This window comes from Homarus americanus, unplaced genomic scaffold (assembly GCF_018991925.1).
Source record: "Homarus americanus isolate GMGI-L3 unplaced genomic scaffold, GMGI_Hamer_2.0 scaffold29478, whole genome shotgun sequence".
Lineage (NCBI taxonomy): Eukaryota > Metazoa > Arthropoda > Malacostraca > Decapoda > Nephropidae > Homarus > Homarus americanus.
Window position 1 is genome coordinate 1,774,236 of NW_024747997.1, and position 23,809 is coordinate 1,798,044.

At 41.7% G+C, this 23,809-nt stretch overlaps 1 protein-coding gene across 1 annotated transcript in view; it reads right to left on the reverse strand.

Moving 5' to 3' along the window:
• Window positions 1-23,809, reverse strand: part of LOC121879957 (pre-mRNA-processing factor 39-like) — a 105,969-nt gene that overhangs the window by 44,651 nt on the left and 37,509 nt on the right. Inside the window, exon 2 of the mRNA XM_042386804.1 lies at window positions 1,907-1,997. The gene's annotated coding sequence lies outside the window, so the exon portion shown is untranslated. The remainder of the gene's footprint in view (window positions 1-1,906; window positions 1,998-23,809) is intronic.

A 23,809-nucleotide genomic window follows, 5' to 3' on the forward strand; every position in this document is an offset into this window, starting at 1 on the left:
TCTAACTTTTATAACAAATAATTTAATTTAAACTACTAACATTGTATTTTGTTTACTATTTTTATATGTATATTTTATTGTTAATATTATACTGTACAGGGCTGGAACCTGTCTGTTTTATTTAATATTAAAGCTGAAGCAAAATATACACGAGTATCACTTAACCTGACCTAACCTAACCTAACCTAACCTAACCTGACCTAACCTGACCTGACCTAACCTGACCTAACCTAACCTAACCTGACCTAACCTAACCTGACCTAACCTGACCTAACCTGGATTCTTAACCTGACCTTGACCTAACCTAACTCCTGACCTTATTTCCGGATCAACCCACCTTTCATCATACAGTAAATCGTTATAATAAATGTCTCAAAGACTAACTGTGATGGCTGACCACTGTACTGAGTCATACCTTTTGAGCTCATTAACACATCTGTTTTACCAATCAGTGTTATAATGTAGTCTGTAGTCTAATAATTACTGTATAATGTAGTCTGTAGTCTAATAATTACTGTATAGTGTAGTCTGTAGTCTAATAATTACTGTGGTAATGTCTGGAGTCTAATAAATTACCAATAGTAGTCTTGAGTCTAATAATTACTGCAGAGTGTAGTCTGTAGTCTAATAATTACTGTATAATGTAGTCTGGAGTCTAATAATTACTGAATAATGTAGTCTGGAGTCTAATAATTACTGTATAATGTAGTCTGTAGTCTAATAATTACTGTATAATGTAGTCTGTAGTCTAATAATTACTGTATAATGTAGTCTGTAGTCTAATAATTACTGTATAACGTAGTCTGTAGTCTAATAATTACTGTATAATGTAGTCTGTAGTCTAATAATTACTGTATAACGTAGTCTGTAGTCTAATAATTACTGTATAGTGTAGTCTGTAGTCTACTAATTACTGTATAATGTAATCTGGAGTCTACTAATTACTGTAATAAATCGTACAAATGGCTATATTTTATTTGTTAGTACTGTACCTTCATTTCATATTCTACTCAACACACACTTTAAAAAATAATAACAGCTACTCATAATTCTCTGAGTGTTTATTTAATGATTCCTAGAAGTATGTATGTTTGGTAATGTTGTACCCACCTGTCCAGTGATATAAGCTGGGGTGCCTAGTGCTCAAGTGAAATAAGCTGGGGTGCCTCGTCTTCAGGTGAAATAAGCTGGGGTGCTTTGTGTTCAGGTGAAATAAGCTGGGGTGCTTAGTGCTCAGGAGAAATAAGCTGGGGTGCCTAGTGTTCAGGTGAAATAAGCTAGTGGTTAGTGCTCAAGGAACAGCCAAAGCCGTCTTCAGGTGAAATAAGCTGGGGTGCTTTGTGTTCAGGTGAAATAAGCTGGGGTGCTTAGTGCTCAGGAGAAATAAGCTGGGGTGCCTAGTGTTCAGGTGAAATAAGCTGGGGTGGCTGAGCCAAGGGAAATAAGCTGGGGTGCCTAGTGTCCCGGTGAAATGTTGGGGAGCCTAGTATCCAGGTGAAATGCTGGGTGCCTAGTGCTCAGGTGAAATAAGCTGGGGTGCTTAGTGCTCAGGGAAATAGTGCCTAGTATCCAGGTGAAATAAGCTGTGCTGAAGTGCTCAGGCAGAATAGAGCTTTAAAAGTAGTGTTCAGGTGAAATAAGCTGGGGTACCTTTATCTTCCTGTGAACTAAGCTGGGGAGCCTTAATCTTCCAGTGAAATAAGCTGAAGTGCTAATCTTCTAGTAAAATAAGCTGGGGGGCCTTAATCTTCCAGTGAAATAAGCTGAAGTGTTAATATTCAAGTTAAATAAGCTGGGGGGCTTTAATCTTCCAATGAAATAAGCTGGGGGGGGTCAAGTGTTCATGTGATATAAACTGGGGTATCCAAGCTCGAGGTGATCCACAACAACACAACCTGAGACCTACTGTACAGGTGTGGCCCCGGTACACCTGTCTCCTGAAGGTTGATCTGCTCGACTCCTTGTCCAGTTCCCGTTACTCCTTGGATGTGTAGAGCCTGAGAACACAAACAACAGCTATTTAGTAAAGTAATTATTTATTTCAGTCCTTTAAATTATTTCAATACTCATTATCGTCATTTCTCTGAGAACTGAAAACTAATGAACGGAAAGATAGTCTATATTGCTGAGAACCTGGTGTATGACGGTGATTTAAATCTTGTGGTGGTTGTTGTGGTAGTTGTAGTGTTAGGATGGTGGTTGTTGTAGTGTTAGGATGGTGGTTGTTGTGGTGCTAGGATGGTGGTTGTTGTAGTGTTAGGATGGTGGTTGTTGTAGTGTTAGAATGGTGGTTGTTGTGGTAGTTGTAGTGTTAGGATGGTGGTTGTTGTGGTAGTTGTAGTGTTAGGATGGTGGTTGTTGTGGTGTTAGGATGGTGGTTGTTGTAGTGTTAGAATGGTGGTTGTTGTGGTAGTTGTAGTGTGAGGGGTTATAGGTTATATGTGTAAATTAATATTGTACATGATTGTGCATAATTAGCAGAAAGATAATTGTCCCAGATGAGTATTGAAGCCATAAATATTGACATTACCAGTGTTAAATTTTGTTGTGTACTCCCACCTGAGATGCTGGTACCTGTTTCGAAGTTGTTCATTTAGTATTAACGTGATGTTATAAGGAACGTATTAATATCTTAGCAAGTGTGTGTAAAATAACCATCTTTAGTGTCAAATAAATAATATAACAGATGTTTAATGTCTCAGTATGTTGAAAATGCCATCTTATTCACTTATGACTTTAATAAATATTGAATTAGTAAATTGTGAGTATCACCGCTACTTTCCTTTTAACAATTACTTCTCAGAAAATAAACACTAACTCACGTGTCTCAGCTCGTATCTGCCACGCTGCCTAACACCTTATGATGGTAGTAATATTCTCATAAAAGCCTGGGTGGTGGCCGACAACCTTTAAGTATAATAATTATACCAATAGGTGTTGTTAAAGAATGATAACTAAGAACTGACAAATATTGAAAGAATAAGAAGGATAAAAAATATAAATAAGTAAAAACATTGAAAGAAATAGATAAATAAAAACTTTTCTATTCCTCCCTGACAGATGAAGCTTTCAACATCACTCACCATGGATCTTGAATGTTTCATCTGCAAGTAGACATATCTAACCTAATGTAACACATACGCAGTCATTTGCAATTTCAAATCTCCGAACATCATATGAGATATTAAGACATATTAGAGTCTGTGCAAATACTCGAGGGAAAACCGGAGACTCAGGCGTACTGAAGCGATGAGAAAACGGACGCCTCAGATGGGGGACTCAACAAAGAGGTTATAACTACATGTTTTATGGGCTATTGGGCGTAATATGAATCGTCAGTATAGTAGTAGTAGTAGTAGTAGTAGTAGTAGTAGTAGTAGTAGTAGTAGTAGTATCGGTTAATTTACATTCGTTCACCTTTATTTCTTTGGGTATTAGAAATATGTGTACAGAAAAATACAGAAAATCACCAAAAACTAACCAAACCTAACTTAACCTAATAAGGGGGTCCAGGGGGCTGATTAGGTTAACTTAGATAGAACGGTGCACTAATTTAAAAAGATGTAGTATCAAGAACGAGGAAAGATTCTACACAGCAGCAAGTAAATTAATTATTTGTACAAGTTATCGCTTTAAATTCTCTTCGTTGAAATTATTATAGAAAATGGTCACATCAAATTTATTCGCGGGGTAACTTGTATAAAGTGACTGCCTCAGCCTTTTTAACACACACACACACACACACACACACACACACACCTTCCTCTAGGGTGAATGAGTAGGTGAAGCTCAGTCCTCATGACAGCTAACTTAACCTAACCTAACCCAACATATAACCCGACTTGACCTAACCTAACTTAATGCAACCTAACCTATACTAACCAACCCAGCCAAGGTCAGAATAGGTCACACTTAAATTGACCTCCTCCCCCTCACACACATACACACACACACACAAACTTCAGCTACACATGCATAAACAAAGAGAAGTTGACATGAATACACAAACAAGACGACAAACAAACCCTCCAGTCATACACAAACACCAACAAACACAATTACAATAACATTCAAAACAAGATGGCTAACAAGATCAAAACAATGACTAAACAAAACACTAACACCCTCTTCAGAAAATAATCAAGAAAACATTTAAATAACAGGAAAGTAAAAATATAAAAAAAATTAGAAAAAAAAAAAAGCGAGTGATTTTTACTCCAGACGGAAGAGCTAACTGGGCATGGCGGACCTTACAGCAACCTAAGAGCAATGTCAACAAGCTCCACCCTCCTCCACGACAAGTTAAAAGAATCGTCAATATTAATCACCTATTTATTGCTTATACACAACTATTATTATATATTCTGGTATATAAACAGGTAGAGAAAAAGATGAGGAAGATGTGAGAATGATAAGATGAGGTGAGAAATGCACAAGTGAATAGGAAAGACAAGGGTAAATGTGGTGGTGCCTTAGTGCAACACTCGCCTCCGGCCATGACTAACCTTGACTCCTCTGCCTGCTGCTTCGGTGAGGGAGGGAGGGGGTGGGCGGGTGAGTTCCTTGCCAGAGACCACCAACCACCACGCCACCCTCGCCTCGCCTCGCCCTACCAACACATGTATATCAACCACCAGCCTTTAAGGAACAGGTTCTTCTGGTTCTTCTTTGGTTGCTATGAAATGTGTCGCCTCTCTCCCTTCCACTCTCTCTCTTAACCTCCCCCCCCCCACCTTGTTACTGCTCCGTACTACGTCTTCAAGTAACACAACGATTGCAATAAACTACAACAACTTCATATTCTTCACCTTTACAACGTCTCATTATGATCTGTTTACATTATGTTTACAATGTGACGTAATTTACCCGCGTAAATATTAGACGCGAATTTACAGAGATAGACAGATATTGAGTAAAATCGTCATATATGTTACAATGATTCAGTATGTATTTTGACAGATCAGGTATACAATATGCATAAATAGATGCTTCAAGTTGTCATTGTAAATTATTAATAGAAAATAATTTTTAGTTTTTAGTGAAAAGAAGAGCGCGCGTGTGTGTGGGTGAAGTGAGAGTGAGTGCGTGAGTGGTTGTTGGTAGACGAGAATCAAGATGTTGCCTCTACAGCAGAAGGCGGTAGTCTGTCCCTCAGGCAGTCACACAGCTGCTATCAGCTCCATCTCGCTTAGTTTTTTTTTAATATATAAAACTTTAATATATCATAAGTCTGAAGTATTTTACAGGGGAAATCTGTAATGTTTGACTTTAGGAAAAATCTAGACTGCTTTGACTGTTATACTTTGCGGAAAATATGAACAGGGAAGCACTGCCTGGGAAGATACTGGAAGCATAATGCGTTGTCTTAGGGTACACCCTGCTGCCTAGTAAGCTATTCTAAGGTGTTAACAGTTTCTCCGCTTAACATGTGACCGGTGCGCACAAGTGTGAGTGGCGATAACCTCTATAAAAAAATACCCCACCAATGAATATTATCATAGTTACCCCTCTCCGTTTTCTCTTGTGATGTGGATTCCTAAAAAAACACCGTCTACGGGTTAATTACTTTAGTCAGTCAGTCACCGTTGATAATTATAGCCGTCAGGTAGCCCAGTCATCGTACTCAAGGGATTGTCAACGTGCTCAAGGGATTAATTCATCGTACTTAATGGGTTAAGTCGTCGTACTCAATGGGTTAAATGATCGTACTCAAGGGGTTTGTCATCATACTGAAGAGGTTCTTGTGGTAATAGTAGTAGTAGTAGGTAGGAGAGCTACTTATGTATTAGGATATTTAATATTAAGGTAATATAATGGTGGCGAAGGTGTGGCTATTGGGGGAGGCTGGAGGGCATTGTTTGAAAAAATAGTAATAATAGTAATAATAGATATTGTAGTATTAGTAGTAGGCAGATATTGTAGTAGTAGTAGTAGTAGTAGTAGTAGTAGTAGTAGTAGTAGTAGTAGTAGTAGTAGAATAATAATAACTACCTTAACAATGATTGTTATTGTTGACCTACTCAGTTGCCACACACCACCAACAAAACATCAACACTTATCACCCATTATCTAAAAAAAAAACACACAAAACTTATACAAAAAAAACACCATAAACACATAAATAAAACCCACCATTTGGCAAAAAAACTTACATACAAGAATAAGAAAAGAAACAAAAAAAATATATATAAAATTATGACTCTCCATATGGTAAGACAAATCCAAGATGGCCGCTCCCCCCCCCCGGAACCACGTGGTCGGAAAAGCGCGGGAAGAAACTGAACGAAAACATAAGACAATAATAACGTGTTTCTCTTTTCTTCGTTCTATTGGTAGATCAAATAATGACCGATAGTGACTGGGGGAGTCTTGAATCTGGAGAGGTCAGAGGGGGGAGGTCAGGGAGGGGAGGGGGGAGGGGGGAGGGGGGGAAAGGTCGGGTAATACGTGATGTAGCAAGTTGTGATGGTGGTAGTTATTGTGGTGATAGTTGTTGCTAGGGTCCTGGTAGTGGTGGTTGATGGTGATAGTTGTTATGGTGGTGGTTATGATAATGGTGGTTGTATTGTAATGACACACACACACCTTGGCCTACAAGCATGTTCTAACAGTCCTTCCCCCCCTCTTCTCCCTCCATCCATCTCCCCTTACCCATTCTGAACCTATCACCTTCCCTGTACCTTCCTCCTCCTACAGTAGCTCACCTGGACTGTGTGTGTGTGTGTGTGTGTGTAATTGACGTCAGGATACGGGCCATCAGAACACTTACACAGAGAAGGACCATCAGAACACGTACAAGGACCATCAGAACACTTACACAGAGAAGGACCATCAGAACACGGACAAGGACCATCAGAACACGGACAAAGACCATCAGAACACGGGCAAGGACCATCAGAACACGGACAAGGACCATCAGAACACGTACAAGGACCATCAGAACACGTACAAGAACCATCAGAACACGGACATAGTACAGTACTAAACTACACCCGGCCAAGCATATTGCGCAACACATCACAACCCAACCCACATTTATCTCCACTACTGTAGCCACTAGCCTTATTTATAGAGGTATTTAATCATCTAAATATCTCATCTTTTTGCATTGCAGGTACGAAGGAGGGAAGTGAGAGAGAATTAAAGTCCAGGGAGGAGAGTAGACCCCTTATAAACGAGTTCCAACCACTTGTTGCTATGGGAGTCCGCCATGATTGTGTTCGAGCCTCTGTGTTGTGGCTGCGACTTCATCTCCATATCAAATATATCACTCCGGGGAACTATATTTTAGTGTTTTTTATATTATGATGATTGTAGTATAGGTATTGGAATATATTATAGTTTTATAATATACGTGTTTGAAGTTTTTATTAGAAGGGTAAAGGGTTTAAGGGTTATTATTCGCTCGGGGTGGTGTTGGGACACAGGTGGCGCCATTTGGATGCCAATATGGAGGATGTATTTGTGCGTGCGTGTGTGTGTGTGTGAGTGAGCGTGTGTGTGAGTGTGTGTGTGTGAGTGTGTGTGTGTGTGTGTGTGACGCTGCACCCCCTGCCCTCCCTTACTAACACGTGGTGACACACACACAGTGGGGAATAAACCAGGGAAACCCAATAAACGATAATAAAAGGAAAACAAATGAATAACGCACAGAAGTACATTACGTTAGAGGGAAATACGTACACATGACAGACGGAAAATACGTACACCTGACAGCAAAGGAAAACACGTACACAGGATATAAAACTACCTACAAAGAGGAAAATACGTACACAGGAGAGAAGAAAAATGAATAACCCAGGGGAGAGGCGAGGGATGAGAAAGGTGTACATGATATAGGAAAATAATTGTGTCTGGAAGGAAGTCAGACAGACAGACAGACGGCAACATTAATCCACTTACTGTAGCTTTTATTTGTCCTTGTGAATATCTGTCTGTCTGTCTGTATCTAGGGAAGAAGTAGTAGTAAGTTATAGCAGTACAGTTCTTATAGGGTGTAAACAGATCTCTCTCGGCTTTAAGTTGGATAAGTTTAGGTTTAGGAGGGAGATAGGAAGGAACTGGTTCACTAATAGGGTGGTGGACGAGTGGAACAAGCTTAGCAACTTTGTAGTAAGTGCGGGAACTCTGGAAAGTTTTAAAAGGAGGCTGGATAGATTCATGGATGATAGAGAGTGGTAGTAACTCTCGACAGGAGCTGCCATGCACAGGCCTATTGCAGACTCCTTATGTTCTTATGTTCTTATGTGTAAACAGAGCGCTCCCAGGGGGTGTAAACAGCCAGTAAACAACTATTACTCCTTACCACTGTTGGCCACTATCTTACATAACTGCTAAATTCCTTCCACGGAAAACGTAAACACATAACATTTGTTTGTCACGCACCACCAACACCAGGAGACATAACTACACGCTCGCCAAGTTATCATGCTGAACGAACATAAGGAAATACTTGTACACACAGAGGCTGGTAGACCTATGGAACGATCTACACACAGGCTGGTAGACCTATGGAACGGTCTACACACAGGGGCTGGTAGACCTATGGAACGGTCTACACACAGGCTGGTACACCTATGGAACGATCTACACACAGAGGCTGGTACACCAATGGAACGGTCTACACACAGGCTGGTACACCTATGGAACGATCTACACACAGAGGCTGGTAGACCTATGGAACGGTCTACACACAGGCTGGTACACCTATGGAACGATCTACACACAGAGGCTGGTACACCAATGGAACGGTCTACACACAGAGGCTGGTAGACCTATGGTTACGTCTAATCGATGGTCATTAAGTAAAAATACGGTCAAGTAAATTTATAGTTTCGTTCCTGGTAGTAGTAGTAGCAGTAGTAGTAGTGATAGTGTTGTAGATGCAGAAACAGTAGTAGTAATAGTAGTGATAGTGATAGGAGTATTCTAGTAGTAGTGATAGTATTGTTGTAGTAGTAGTAGTAGTAGTAGTAGTAGTAGTAGTAGTAGTAGTAGTAGTAGTAGTAGTAGTAGTAGTAGTAGTAGCAGCAGGCAACCTTCGACATCAGGATTTTGATCCCCGCAGCCATTTTGTCATTGTTCTTCCTAGCTCTCGATGCCTTTTTATGGGAGGAACAGAACGACAAAGAGAAGGGCATATGGGGAGAGAATTCAAAATGTCGATCAAGGCAGCTTCCCTCCGCTAGTGTTCACAACCTCTGGTGGGATGGGCCCAAGCGCAAGATGTTTCTACGCCAGACTCGCGGAGCTGATCTCCGAACAGAAGCAGCAGCCCAGAAGTTATGTCACAGCCTGGATGAGATGTCGACTGTCCTTCTCTCTCCTTCGGTCGGCTTTGCTCTGCCTCAGGGGAACGAGAGCTTCTGCCCCTACTCCGTCAACTGCTGCAGATATCGACTATGAGGCTACAGTCACCGAATGCCGCATCGATCTGCGGCTCAACTAATTTAACACAGATAGGATAGTTGCTTATGTATTAGGATAGTTAATATTAAGGTAGTAAATGGTGGCGGTGTGGCTGTTGGGGCTGGGCCGTTTTAAAAAAAAAATAGTAGTAGTAGTAGTAGTAGCCCTTTAGAGAAAATTGTGTTGACGGTCGGGGTAACTCACCAAGACGGACTGAGGCGCTCCCTAACCTCCTGTACTGTACACCTCACTAACCATCTGACTCACTCACTGATCCGCTGAGAGAACCATACTCTTTTATCAGATTAATGGGGTATGTATGTATGTATGTATATGTATGTATGTATGTATGTATGTACAGTATGTATGTATGTATGTATGTATGTATGTATGTATGTATGTATGTGTAAAAAAATACGTTCCTAATGTTTCTGGAGCTAAAATCTGTAATATACACAAGGCAAGAAACAACTGTCAATTTAAACAAATAATATTACTAATTACTAATGATAATTTAGATGTAGTAAATAACTAATAAATACCGTATAATGAAAAAGGAAATGACGCAGCACCCCCTCCCCATCTCCACCGCGCGGCCACCCCTCTAAGGCGAACTGGTCGTTTAATTAAATGCCAAACATACCTTCATTACTTACCAACAGATAACCTAATTAACGATAATCTTTTACAAATTAATATTTATTAAAAAACATAATTTAATCACTTATTATTAAAAAAAAAGGACTTTGCTGTAACGGGGTTGATGACGTATGTATAAATCCCAACGGTATATATAAATTCCCTGAAACATATTACCGCAAAGGATATTTCTTTTTTATTGTTAATTTGTCAAAAAACAACATTAATATTTGAGGTAATGTTATCAAGGTTCCCTGCGCAGTAAGGTGGCGGGAAGGAGCTTGAGTGTGATTGGCCGCGCCCTTCGTGACGTCACGCATGAATGGCGCGGGTACGTGATTTCGTAATTCTTTGAGTTTTTTCCCAGTCGGTTAATGATGTCTGTCCGTGACGCTGACGTGCATATTCGGATAAATGGATTATCTGCTCTTACAGTCTCGCCACACACATGATTTAACATACATACATACTTACATAGAGATAATATTTACCCGATCGTTAATTCTGTTGACTTCTTACGGGGAAAACAATATTATTCTCATATATCTAAATAATATAACACTTTATATAATTAAATCAAATATATTAGATCAACCAGACATAAATCAAGATTGGAAATTATCATGTAAATAGATAAGTAATTACCATTGCAATAAACATATTTGCCAACTAGACATAATCCTGACAGCTCTGTCCTCTTGTTCAACCTCATTACTGTACACCCCAGGCTGTACTGCTCCCCCATTATACTTATGTTTTAAATTCCACTGTAATTTATGTATATACTTATAATATAAATACAAAATAAATAAATATTGAAGTTATAACCGCGTAACATTATGAGATGTTCTTATTACCACCATGCTATTGTACTATTCCAGATGATACTAAATGTTACATAATACTTCCTTGAGATAAATGTACAGTATGTATCAAGTGCAGCTCAGGTTCTCAGCCATGTTAATATTGTTATTATTATTCACTCTGTATCTGGGTTTTTCTGGCTAAATAAACTGTTTTAATTCACTTCCATCACTCACGCATGCGCACTAACGCCTCACCAAGCAACACTGGACGCTCACAACACTATCTCCTTATATAACCCACTTTTGAACTATTTTACGCATCTATCTTATCGTAATAATACAATTTAAGCCTTATATTTTATTATACTCTACTTGACAACGGCACCATTAACATTTCCTTGATAAGTGACTCGCCGTTACCAGCCATATAAGACGTGATGAGCATAAACTTCAACCGCTCATGTTCGGACCTCATGGCCTCCCAATAGCCCTAAGGTGGTGTTGTGGCCTCAGACCTCCACCCAGCCTCCCCAGTAACCCCTAAGGTGTGTCATGTCTCAGATATCTGGCCTCCCCAGTAGCCCTAAGGTAGTGTGGTCGCGCTCCAGACCTCACCCAGCCTCCCAGCAGCCTGGGTGGTGGCCAGCCAGCCTCCAGACCTCACCAGCCTCCCAGTAGCCTGAGTGTGTGTTGCAACCTCAGACCTCACCAGCCTCCCAGTGGTGTGTTGCCAGCCTCAGACCTCCTGGCCTCTGGCCAGCCTGGGTGGTGTTGTAGCCTCAGACCTGTGACTCCCGGCCGCCTGGGTGTCAGCCTCGGACCTCATGACCTCCCCAGTAGCCTCAGGTGTCGTTGTAGTAACCTCATAGCCTCGGACCTCATGACCTCCCCAGTAGCCTAAGGTGTTAATGGTCTAGTAGTCTCGGCGTAACGTAGCCTCCCGCTCTCCCTCCCCCCCACAAAAAAAATATTAGCCCAGTACTCAAGTTGTTGTAGTCTACGAGTCCTAATTAAACTTTCTAGTACAATAGTCTTACAGGACTCGGCGACACTACACTTGACCATCTTCACTCCCACAACAGTAAAGTCAGGTACCCATTTACACCAGTCAGCCAATGGTAATGAAGAAGCCCATCACATTAACCAATCACACGCCTCTTCATATCCCTGACGTCATCATGATAGCAGTCGTAGATTGGCTCCAAGTGATAACATAATTAACATCTGTAACGTCATTAAGCAAACCTAAACTAACTTAAACTACTTCAAACAGTCACTAGGAGAACTGATTAAAACACTTTATCAAAACAAACTTTTAAAATTACTAATATAAAGCCAAACTCTTTAACTATGTTGGATGTAAAAATATAATGTAGTCTAAAAATTAAAAGTTAAAGTTCCCCAACTGTAGCGAGGTATTAATACTATTAGTAAAGTCTAAGTAACGTCGCGTTGAAGTCGCTAAAAACAGAGTTGGACGCGAAATATCACCCAAGTCGTCTAGATAATATCGCGTTCGTATTTCGCCAACCTGTTGCTGAATGAAAACCGAAATCGCTGTAGTCTCCATAAAGTCGGGCTGGAGGCAGAAAATATCCCTCGGTCGAGTCACGATAGTTTTATAATACCGTGTCGGGTTTCCCTAAACTGTTGCTGGATGGAAACCTGACGCTTTAAAGTGTGGGTGAGGTTGCAGCGGGGTTCCCCAGGGTGAAGCAAGGCCAGGCAAGAGGTGCCCAACACAGCGCCATAATTTGCCTCACAGACACAACCTTGGTCCACAACATTACAAACGTTTGCTCAGCGAGATACGTGACCGACTGCTTTAAATAACTAGACCATTTCCGTTCTCTCTCTCTCTCTCTTTCTCTCTCTCTTGTCTTAACCATAAAATCATAATAACTTTAATAAATTATCTTGAAGGTAAAAGATAAGATTTGATCACCTCCGAGTGTTCCAAAGGCGATTTCTGGCAGAGCAAAAGGGTAGCGTATTTAATGGCAAAGGGTAATGGTGTTGGGGAAAGGGGGTAGAAGGGGGGGGGGATATACTCCACGCCGAAGCCAAGGCCAAGTCTATTCATTAAAACACTCACGCACCGACGCCCCTCCCCCCTCCCCCGACCACTAGAGGCCTTCACAACACCACATGAAAGACGCAGTTTTGGTTCTTATAGACGTACCACGTAAGAGTCATTATTCCCAGCTGTTGTCGAGGCTGATAGAGGATGTCGTTGTCCTGCGAGCATATCCTGATTGTCGTGCATGTGGCAACCTAGACCAAACTTTTTCAGAGACTTTCGTTCATTCCAATATTTTTTCGCCCGTCGTGAGGGATACTAAAAAAAAAACCACACATATAAAGTTTTCTCAGTAGTTACCGCTGAAGGAGCCTCTCTCTCTCTGCATGTGGCAACCTAGACCAAACTTTTTCAGAGACTTTCGTTCATTCCAATATTTTTTCGCCCGTCGTGAGGGATACTAAAAAAAACCACACATATAAAGTTTTCTCAGTAGTTACCGCTGAAGGAGCCTCTCTCTCTCTCTCTCTCTTGTCTCTCCTCCTCCTTCCTTCCTCTTCTACTTCTTATCCTACCCTTCCTCTCTTCTCATCCCTTCTACCACCCTCCCCATACTACCTCCACCCTTGCCAGGAAGGTGCTAACCTCTCAGGACTCGCCAAGGGAATACACTGTGTACGTTCATTGATACACACACAGACGAATACACTGTGTACGTTCATTGATACACACACAGACGACCACAATGTGTACGTTCATTGATGCACACATAGATGACCACAATGTGTACGTTCATTGATACACACACAGACGACCACACTGTGTACGTTCATTGATACACACGCAGACGACCACAATGTGTACGTTCATTGATACACACGCAGACGACCACACTGTGTACGTTCATTGATACACACACAAACGACTACGTGTACGTTCAGATACACAGACGTACACATAGGGTGGTGGACGAGTGGAACAAGCTTAGCAACTTTGTAGTAAGTGCGGGAACTCTGGAAAGTTTCAAAAGGAGGCTGGATAGATTCATGGATGATAGAGAGTGGTAGTAACTCTCGACAGGAGCTGCCATGCACAGACCTATTGCAGACTCCTTATGTTCTTATGTTCTCATAGATACAAGACAGCGTGCACGAATATTTCTTGTAACACCTACTATATTTACAGTACCTGCTTTTATTGTACCACCAAATCCGTTTTATCGGAAATTATCATGTAAATAAATAAGTAATTACCATTGCAAGAAATATATTTGCCAACTAGACATAATCCTGACAGCTCTGTCCTCTTGTTCAACCTTATTACTGTACAACCCAGGCTGTACTGCTCCCCCATTATACTTATGTTTTAAATTCCATTGTAATCTATGTATATACTTATAATATATATACAATATAAAATAATAAATAAATAAAATAAATAAATATTGAAGTTATAACCGCGTAACATTATGAGATGTTCTTATTACCACCATGCTATTGTACTATTCCAGATGATACTAAATGTTACATAATACTTCCTTGAGATAAATGTACAGTATGTATCAGGTGCAGCTCAGGTTCTCAGCCATGTTAATATTGTTGTTATTATCCACTCTGTGTCTGGGTTTTTCTGGCTTAATAAACTTTCAATTCAATTCTGTTACAATTCAATACCTCAAGGCTCTTACGTCATATATTTTGGTCCTAACTGTGACTGTATGAACGACTGACTGTATACTGTGACTGTGTGAACGACTGACTGTATTCTGTGAACGACTGACTGTATACTGTGAACGACTGACTGTATACTGTGAACGACTGACTGTATACTGTGACTGTGAACGACTGACTGTATACTGTGACTGTGAACGACTGACTGTATACTGTGACTGTGAACGACTGACTGTATACTGTGACTGTGTGAACGACTGACTGTATACTGACAGGTGTGTGGTGATGTAACAGGCATGTGGTGATGTGACAGGTGTAGTGATGTGACAGGTGTGTAGTGATGTGACAGGTGTAGTGATGTGACAGGTGTGTGGTGATGTGACAGGTGTGTGGTGATGTGACAGGTGTAGTGATGTGACAGGTGTGTAGTGATGTGACAGGTGTAGTGATGTGACAGGTGTGTGGTAATGGACAGGTGTGTGGTGATGTGACAGGTGTAGTGATGTGACAGGTGTGTGTGTGATAATGTGACAGGTGTGTAGTGATGTGACAGGTGTGTGGTGATGTGACAGGTGTAGTGATGTGACAGGTGTGTAGTGATGTGACAGGTGTAGTGATGTGACAGGTGTGTGGTAATGTGACAGGTGTGTGGTGATGTGACAGGTGTAGTGATGTGACAGGTGTGTAGTGATGTGACAGGTGTGTAGTGATGTGACAGGTGTAGTGATGTGACAGGTGTGTAGTGATGTGACAGGTGTGTAGTGATGTGACAGGTATGTAGTGATGTGACAGATGTGTTCTCTCACCACCCCACGCCTGAGGTTTACAGCTTGGTTTAGTTCCCCCCCCCCCCTTCTCTCTGGGTTTACAAAGGGAAAATCTTGTCTAACAAATCTGCTGACGTTTTTTAGGAAAGTCTTCGAGGTAGTAGATAATGACGAAAATTACGATGTTATTTACTTAGACTTTCGCAAAGCGTTTGACAGAGTACCGCATCAGAGGCTTCTGAGAAAAATGCAAGCTCATGGTATCGAGGGGAAAGTTTTAAATTAGATAAAATCATGGCTTACCGATAGAAGGCAGAGGGTCAGCGTAGATGTTGTTAAATCTGAGTGGGGCCGTGTAACCAGTGGGGTTCCCCAGGGGTCAGTACCAGGCCCACTCTTGTTCATAATCTACATGAACGATCTAGATACTGGGATCAGCAGTGACATAAGCAAGTTTGCGGATGACACCAAAATAGGGCGGCAAATTAATTCAGGGCAGGATGCAAATGCATTACAGGAGGATCTAAATAAACTGCAGGGGTGGTCTGAAAAATGGCAAATGAAATTCAACACCAGCATTGCTATTATTATTATTATTATTATTATTATTATTATTATTATTATTATTATTATTATTATTATTATTATTATTACATTTTCGCCCCCCAGGCCCCGATGTGGGTCAGTGACCTGTGTCCGGGTGGGCTAATCCCCGTAAAAAAAAATGTAATCAAAAGTGTTTGTGTGCACCTGCATGTTTGTGTGTGGGGGAGGGGGTTGTGTGTGTGTGTGTGTGTGTGTGTGTGTGTGTGTGTGTGTGTGTGTGTGTGTGTGTGTGTGTGTGTGTGTGTGTGTGTGTGTGTGTGTCCACGTGTTTGGTCATCATGACGTGAGCGAGTACATGTTCTAAGACACACACACAAGTTGATGAACTCAATACTCTCAATTACACTAGCTTGCACAGACACACACACACACACACACACACACACACACACACACACACACACACACACACACACGTACTCAAGCTGCACACACTCAATTGCTTGCACACACACACACTTTAATATCGTTCAATTTTGCTTGCGGGGAGAGTGCGTGCGAGTTAGTGTAATTGAGGTTATTGAGTACGTGTGTGTGTGTGTGTGTGTGTGTGTGTGTGTGTGTATGAATGTGTACTCACACATCACATTAGAATCACCAAAATCGGCTAAGCTATAGACAATACCCAGGTAACATAAATTATCGTACTCAGGTAACATAAATTATCGTACTCAGGCAACATAAATTATCGTACTCAGATAACAAATTATCGTACTCAGGTAACATAAATTATCGCACCTGTTATTGTACCTGTGTTAAATCTCCCTCCAACAGGTATCTAAGAATGTTCATAACTTCAGTCATTCGTAAATTATAATATACCTCTAATGTATAACTTAAAAATATATATACATACCTAATGTCTATGTATATTAATTCTCAAAAATATAAATTGTGGTATTACTGTTTACGCTCCTCTCCTGTTCCTAAACATCGTTGGTTCGAGCCCCTGACGTTACAGTTTGGGCAGTGAGGGCGGTCGAGTGCAGTACCGGGAAAATGATCAGCTGTTGCGGGACTGACTCATCATCTTTCCCAAGCTGTGATTCTGTATAAAAAAAAATATATATATAATGCAGTAATAATTAGTGTCCCGGCTGTAGGAAATTTTTTGGTGTGTGATCAACGTAAGTGAACGCAGTAAGAATTTTTTTTTTTTTTTGCTCAGCCAAGAATGTTCGTGACGTCAGTAGGTCTTGTTGATAATGCATTCAACATTTTTTTTGCCTTTTTTCGGTTGTGTGAGTGAACCAGCCGGATGCTAAATTATCCAATTATCATTAGTTTCATTCATTTTAAACCAAGAGTAAACCAAAGAATTCCATAGCTCAGTTTAATGTCAAAATCCATATCGGAAAGCCTAGAGGCAAAATTTTCAATGGAATGGTTGAAATCTTGGACAATAATCGAATGTATGGGATTCTACACATTGATTCCTAGTTGTGTATCAATATTAAATTAACAATAAACAATCGAGACAGTCAGACACACAGATAGACGATGACAAAGTATAATTATTATCTATTCCTGACTTGTACACCAGACAACATGGCCGCCGCGGTGCACATGTATCACTGGTTCCTCCGCGCATAAAACTAGTCCCACCTCAGAACTAGTTTTTTTTTTCTCTCTCTCCTCAATTATCCTTAACTATTCGTATCTCTATCCCAGATATGTTCGCTAAAAGTATGCATACGAAGGCGAAGGAGGGGAGTGAGTGATAAACAAAGAGAGAGAGAGATAGGTATGAGAGAGGGAGACGGCGGACCAAATTGAGAGACGCTCTTACGTTATAAGGACTGAACTCAAGGTTATATATTTTTTTCTATCTTATTCCTCACCACAGCCAAGAAAACAGCGCATTACTCCCTCCTCCCCTTCTCCTGTTCACTGCTGTCCTGAAGGCTGTGTAAATTGCTGTTAACAGTTATATTAGAGGTGTTAATTTATTATTATTATTATTACTGTTGACTTTAATACTGTTACTTCTTCATCCATGTGTAACAACCTGACAAATATCACCCCACACACACATAGCTCTGTACCTGTTGTGTGTGTGTGTGTGTGTGTGTGTGTGTGGTTCTCGCCTTAGCTGAAGCGGACGCAGAAAGACGCTGGGCCCCTCCCGCACTAGATGTAGCCCTCCACATCGCAAAACAAGTGTTGTGTGTGTGGGGAATGAACCACGTGACATGCAGGTAAGGAACCCCCGCTACAATGAACCACGTGACATGCAGGTAGGAACCCCCGCTACAATGAACCACGTGACATACAGGTAAGGAACCCCCACTACAATGAACCACGGGACATGGTAAAACCCGCTACAATGAACCACGTGACATACAGGTAAGGAACCCCCGCTACAATGAACCACGTGACATACAGGTAGAACCCCCGCTACAATGAACACAGGACATACAGGTAAGAACCCCACTACAATGAACCACGTGACGCCTGGGTAAGGAACCCCCGCTACAATGAACCACGTGACATACAGGTAAGGAACCCCCGCTACAATGAACCACGTGACATACAGGTAAGGAACCCCCGCTACAATGAACCACGTGACACAGGTAAAGAACCCCCGCTACAATGAATCCCTGGACTATAACTGTCATAGGTACTCGTTACACTGTTCCTCACCTCTCTGGCCTTTAAGAGTTTTGGACAAAATCCCCCATAGGTCAAAATCTCCCTTGGACAAAATCCCCCAATGGTCAAAATCTCCCTTGGACAAAATTCCCCATAGAACAAAATCCCCATAAGACAAAATCCCCCCTTAGGTCACAATCCCCTTGGACAAAATCCCCATAGAACAAAATCTCCTCAGGTAAAAACTCCCCAAGACAAAAACCTAACCTAACCTAACCTTGAGAAACATTAAGATAGAGGGGGATTTTGTCTTACTTGGCACATTAAATTAAAGGCATTTAATCCGGGGAATTTTGTCAAGAAGAATATTGTCCGGGGAATTTTGTCCAGAGGGATATTATCGAGGAATATTGTCCGGGGGAATTTTGTCCAGGGAAATTTTGTCCAGGGGAATTTTGTCCGGGGTAATTTTGTCCAGGGGAATTTTGTCCAGGGGAATTTTGCTTGTATTTTCCCTCATGCGTCCTTCTCAACCTCAGTGTGTGTGTGATGAAGACTAGAGGAAGGTCACCCATTACCCCATTATTTTACCCATTATCTTCCGCACCTTAGATTACCTCTTGCACTAATGACCTTTTAATTTAATCAGCGTCCCATTAACAGGAGCTTAACCCTTTGAGGACGATGTTTTAACCCTTTGAGGACCATGGTGGTTTAACTATAGTGGTTTAACCCTTTTGAGGTCAATGGTGGTTTAACCCTTTAATGACTATAGTGGTTTAACCCTTTTGAGGTCAATGGTTTAACCCCCCTTTGAATAAATTTGAACCCTTTAAGGATGATGATTTAACCCTTTGTTGATAATAGTTTAACCCTTCAACCCCTCAGAATTCAAAGGGTTAGGTTAGGTTAATCTTCAGGTGAAATAAGCTGGGGTGGTGATTCTTCAGGTGTTTCTGTTGACACACACACACACACACACACACACACACACACACACACACACACACACACACTTTAAAATGGATGACAATATGGCGACGAAATTGTACCACGACTATACTCCACACTGCCGGTGAAAAAAAACACCTCACATAAGAATCTGTCAGTAATCAGTGTTAGTGGTTGAACAGGGCCATGGATGGAGAAAGCGGTGGTGCCACATCATGCTGGCTGGAGTCAAGTTCAGGGCCGCTAGACGAGGAAGCGACCGCCCAGCTATGAGGAAGTGGCAACCCCGGAAATAAGCAGAGCGGAGAGGCAGGGGGTGGCTTTGAAACATAGCTTTTATTTATGTATTTTTTTTTAGGAGGAAATAACATGTGTAGCCTACGTAATGAATCTAATTTTATCCCATTGTGTCAATTATAACGTAATGACCTTCTGCGGTACAAGTTATGCGGACGAGTTTTGGCGGGAAGGATGAAAATAAATACGGTAATTTGGCGCGAAAGTTTGCCGCGCTCTGAACAGGGTAACGGAGGTGATGCTGGGTGTATGGATTAACCCAGCTTCCTTAACCTAACCTAACATTAACTACCCTACAGTAACCTAATCTAACCCAACCTAACCTAACATTAACTACCCTATAGTAACCTAATCTAACCCAACCTAACCTAACATTAACTACCCTACAGTAACCTAATCTAACCCAACCTAACCTAACATTAACTACCCTACAGTAACCTAATCTAGCAACCTAACCTAACATTAACTACCCTACAGTAACCTAATCTAACCCAACCTAACCTAACATTAACTACCCTACAGTAACCTAATCTAACCCAACCAACTTTAACCCAACCTAACCTAACACTTCTCAGGTAAAGCGTTAGGATACTGTTAAATGAGCAGGTGAAATAAGTTCTGAGTGAGGGAGAGGGGTGAACACAGTGCCATCCCGGGGAACTTTCTCTCATGAGTCACCTGGAGGCCTGAGGGGAGGGCGTGACCTTACTTACCTCCACACACTGAGAGGCCGCGAGGTCACCTGATACGAGGAAGCGGACACGGCACTTTGTTGTGAAAGGTTACGTGTGTGTGTGTGTGTGTGTGTGTGTGTGTGGTACAGGTAATTTACTGTATACTCATGGCAACTTAACTTAGTTATAACGCATGACATCTTACCTGTAACTTATGGCAACAAGACCCCGGTAAAGCTACATCACTTAACACTTACCACGACACTTGTAAGTGCTGCAGATATTGACTATGAGGCAACAGTCACTGAATGCCGCATAGATCTGCGGCTCAACTAATTCAACACAGTTAGGATAGCTACTTATGTATTAGGATATTTAATATTAAGGTAATAAAATGGTGGCGAAGGTGTGGCTATTGGGGGAGGCTGGAGGCCACGTTTACAAAAAGAAAAAAGTATAAAAGTAATTGGTAAGCGGGAGGGGCACTCACATCTCCTTCAGGTTAACCCCATCAGGAAGTTAAAGCAGGAAGGAAGACGTGTGTGTGTGTGTGTCTGTGTGTGTGTGTGTGTGTGTGTGTGTGTGTGTGTGTGTGTGTGTGTGAAGGATCTTACATGCTCTCGCGCCCACACACAGACTTTGTGCAAATTCCACGAGTTATGACACTCCCATAGATTTCCTCAGAGAACTAGGAATGGGTGCCTGGATTGGGTGCTTGGAATTAGGAATGGGTGCCTGGAACTAGGAATGGGTGCCTGGAACTAGGAATGGGTGCCTGAAACTAGGAATAGATGCCTGGAACTTGGAATGGATACCTTGAACTAAGAGTGGAATAAGTGTCTGGAATTGAAAATGAGTGCCCGAGGAAAAGCGCCTGGAAACTAGGAATGAGAGTCTGGAATTGGGAATATCTAAGAACAGTGCCACGGAATGAGTACCTAGAAGTGTGGCAGCATGACTCAGCAACTTAACGACCTCAATGACGACAACAGTCTAAATACTAAATGTTATCCTCTGTAACAATAAGATGATGTTTACGACCTGTGTTTATGGTACGACTCTGTTTAAGATGCTACTACGACCTCTGTTACCCTCTCTGTTACGACCTGTGTTTATGTTACGACTCTGTTACGACCACTGTTACGACCACTCGACCTCTAACACACAGTGAAGATATTTAAAACAGGATGTGTTTGGCCTGCTGGAGGTTATATCCAAACACCCATTAGGTTATATAAGGAAAAACAAGGTAATGAGATCCAAACACCCGCTTGCTTTGTCTCATACACATAAACAAACATTAGACATAGGGAAAAACACGGTAACAGGGACATCCAAACACCGTTACTTTTATTTTCTGGATATAAACAGATATGTAATATAGAAAAAAAAACACAAGGAAAACAAACATGATAGTCAGGAAGTTACACACACACACACACACACTATTTCCAAACACCGCTAACTTCTTCCTGGATAAAACACAAACACCTGCTTAAATGATAGAAAAAAAAACACGATGCGGGGAATTTCCAAACACTGTGTATATCTTCTGTACATAAAACAACGCAATGTTACATAATTTAGGGGGAAAAAACTCACTTGATCAATACTGTGTTCATCCGTGTGTGTGTGTGTGTGTGTGTGTGTGTGTGTGTGTGGATCCGCGTCACGGTGTATTAACAGAAAACACAGCACAAGGGACGTTACAACAAGGGTCCTAACATAACACAGCACAACCTAACATAACACAGCATAGACCAGCACCCCTTAACAGAGCACAGCACAACCTAACACAGCACAACCTAACATAACACAGCACAACCTAACATAACACAGCACAACATAACATAACACAGCACAACATAACATAACACAGCACAACATAACATAACACAGCACAACATAACATAACACAGCACAACATAACATAACACAACACAACATCAACATAAACACACCACAACATAACACAACACAGCACAACATAACATAACACAACATAACATAACACAGCACAATATAACATAACACAGCACAACCTAACATAACACAACATAACATAACACAGCACAACATAACACTAGCACAACATAACATAACACAACATAACATAACACAGCACAACATAACATAACACAGCACAACCCTAACATAACAGCACAACATAACATAACACAGCACAACATAACACAGCACAACATAACACAGCACAACATAACACAGCACAACATAACATAACACAGCACAACATAACATAACACAGCACAACATAACATAACACAACACAACATAACATAACACAGCACAACATAACATAACACAGCACAACATAACATAACACAACATAACATAACACAGCACAACATAACATAACACAGCACAACCCTAACATAACACAACATAACATAACACAGCACAACATTAACATAACACAACACAACATAACATAACACAACATAACATAACACAGCACAACCTAACATAACACAGCACAACATAACATAACACAGCACAACATAACACAACACAGCACAACATAACATAACACAGCACAACATAACATAACACAGCACAACATAACATAACACAGCACAACCTAACATAACACAGCACAACATAACATAACACAGCACAACATAACATAACACAGCACAACATAACACAGCACAACATAACTCAGCATAGGCCAGCACCCTAACGCACCCCAGCACCCCTAACACACCCCAGCACCCTAACACCCCAGCACCCCTAACGTACCCCAGCACCCCCTAACACACCCCAGCACCCTCTAACTAGCACCCCTAACGTGCCCCAGCACCCCTAACACACCCCAGCACCCCCTAGCACACCCCAGCACCCCTAACACACCCCAGCACCCCCTAACACACCCCAGCACCCCTAACACACCCCAGCACCCCCTAACACACCCCAGCACCCCTAACACACCCCAGCACCCCTAACACACTACACCTAACACCCAACACTAACACCCAGCACTAACACACCCAGCACCCCTAACACCCAGCACCCCTTAACGCACCCCTAACACCCAGCACCCTTAACACCCCAGCACCCCTAACGCACCCCAGCACCCCCTAACACACCCAGCACCCCCTAACACCCCAGCACCCCTAACACACCCCAGCACCCCCTAACACACCCAGCACACCTTAACGCACCCCAGCACCCCTAACGCACCCCAGCACCCCCCTAACACAACACCCCTAACACACCCCAGCACCCCCTAACACCCCAGCACCCTTAACGCACCCCAGCACCCTTAACACACCCAGCACCCCTAACACACCCCAGCACCCTTAACGCACCCCAGCACCCCTAACACACCCAACTTATAACACACCCCAGCACCCCCCTA